This window comes from Myotis brandtii, unplaced genomic scaffold (assembly GCF_000412655.1).
Source record: "Myotis brandtii unplaced genomic scaffold, ASM41265v1 scaffold125, whole genome shotgun sequence".
Lineage (NCBI taxonomy): Eukaryota > Metazoa > Chordata > Mammalia > Chiroptera > Vespertilionidae > Myotis > Myotis brandtii.
In genome coordinates, this window is record NW_005354385.1 from 9,869,120 (window position 1) to 9,871,456 (window position 2,337).

Consider the following 2,337-nt stretch of genomic DNA (forward strand, 5'->3'; position numbering starts at 1 on the left):
GCCCCAACCTCCCTGTGGCCGCTGGGGTCAGGGTGGCACTCAGTCCCCTCCTGCCCATCTGTGCATGCAGCTCCTCCTGAGCAGTTGTGATGCAGCTCCTCTTGATTGGTAGTGATGCTCGGCTAATTAGCATATTCCCTTTTATATATATGTATTATATACCGTCAGCCACACACACACACACACACACATATTTATATTAGAATAGTGCCTGTCTAGGCAAATTAGCCCTTAAATAATATTTGATTAAATAAAATTTGAGGGGGTTGGTGGTGAAAGCTTTTAGAGAGAAGATAGGATGCATTGATTTAATAATATTAATGAATCTCTTTCTACTGAAGATATAGCACTTGTCAAGATGGTCCTTGTCCTCATGAAGCTTCTGGTCTGGCAGACTTTGAATGTTGAAAGCATTCAACAAACTTTAATTAGTGTAATACGGTTAAAGCTTGAAATTTAAAGAAGAATGGCTTATAACAACCATGAGTATTAAATAAGTAAGGAAAGAAAAAAAATGTTTCAAATATAAAAGACAGTTTAGGTAAGACAGAAACAGTTCCAGGAGTCGCTGTGAACTATTTGATTAAGATTTAGTCCCATAGTATCATAGTCAAAAGGTCAAGTGGCACACTAGTCAAGTGTCATACTAGAGAGGGGACAAAAACTCTAAGAGAAAGAATAAAACCCCATTTATGCTTTGATCATATAGTAGAAATGTAAAACAGAGTTTTCTATGGCTACTAGCCAATTTTCATTCCCTTTTAAAGTAGTCTTTTTTTTTTTTCCATTTGTGAGTTAGGCACCTAAGGTTTCTTGGTGTTCCTATTGACATTGTATGGCACCATGTTTATGTAATTGGCACATGTTTTTCATTACCACTATAAAGGAGGTGTTATTGATGAAGTTTTCTCTAGGTGGAATGATCAGGACTTTGTTGAAATCCATCCACACTAAACATTTTTCTGGCTTTAATTTTAACACTTGGTCTGAGTCAGGTGTAAGTCACTCAGTAGGACATTTCAAATAGTTTGATTCGTGTCCTTGTTCTTCAAGGGCCCTCAAATTACATTGGAAAACTTATCTTTTCTCCTTTAAGTACTTTGGTCACATATCCCAGTACGTAAAAGAAGACACAATAGAGGATGGTTTGTACCACTTCAGACACTGCTATAATTTAGCCATAGAGATTCTCAGTCTGGTACCACCTGATCCAGTTAGCTAGGTAAAGTGCCAGGTACAGCCCAAGAAATACCAGGTAGCAAGAAGTAATGGTCTCGGCCTCTCCAGTCTTGCTGAGTATGAAGAGCTGGGGCAGGATGGCCGCTGATTCCAGCTAGATGGAGAAAGTCCAGAGGTTCTCCTGGGGAGTTCTCAATGAAGGACAGGCCAATGACAGAGACCAGAAGAAACTCTAGGTAGAATGTGTATTCTCACTGTCAAACGTTTTCAAAACTTCTCATAGATCATGTACACTGTGACAGAGGCACAGAGAAGAAAAACCACCTCATGACTGTTGACGATGAAGTTGATGAACAGGTCCAGATACCTGGTGGCGAAGAGGAGAGTGAAAGGATCTGGCTCTTCTCAGAGATGCCTGTGCAGTACTTGGACTTACAGATCTTTCCTAGGAGCAAGATCACGACCAGGAAGTGGCTCAGCTCTCTGAGGATACAGAATATGGTCATGGTCTAGCAAGCCAGCTATAGATCCACACGCAGACAACACCTGTGAAACTTTTTGGCAGGCCAGAGGGCTGCCACAACCCCTGCCCCGCCAGTGGCCCCAGCCCACCCTCAGCTCTTACTCTGCCTGGAGGTCTCTGCTGGGCAGGGTGCTCTCAGCCAGGGAGTGATGTGGCCAGCAGTCTTTCCAAAAAATAATTTTTTATTTTTCAATTAAGTTGACATACAATATTATATTAGTTTCAGGTGTTCACCCCAATGATTAGACATTATGTAACTTACTAAGTGATCTTCCTAATAAATCTCATACTCACCTGACACCATACATAGTTATTATAATACTAGAGGCCTGATACATGAAATTCGTGCAAGAGTAGGCCTTCCTTCCCCTGGCTGCCGGCACCAGCTTCCCTCTGGCACCTGGAGTCCTGGGACCCGGGACTGGGCTTCCCTTCGGCCACCAGCAGGCACCTGGGACCTGGGCTTCCCTCGCAGCCCCTGCTTCATCTGGAAGGTCATCCGGTCTAATTAGTACATTATGCTTTTATTATAGATTATTGACTATATTCCCTAAGCTGTACTTTACATCCCCATGATTATTCTATACCAATTTGTACTTCTTAATCCCTTTACCTTTTTCACCCAAAATGTTCTC

General features: G+C 42.1%; 1 pseudogene; it reads right to left on the reverse strand.

Moving 5' to 3' along the window:
- Positions 1 to 1,063: 1,063 nt before the first annotated feature.
- Positions 1,064 to 1,685, reverse strand: LOC102239965 (annotated as a pseudogene).
- Between the last annotated feature and the right edge of the window lie 652 nt (positions 1,686 to 2,337).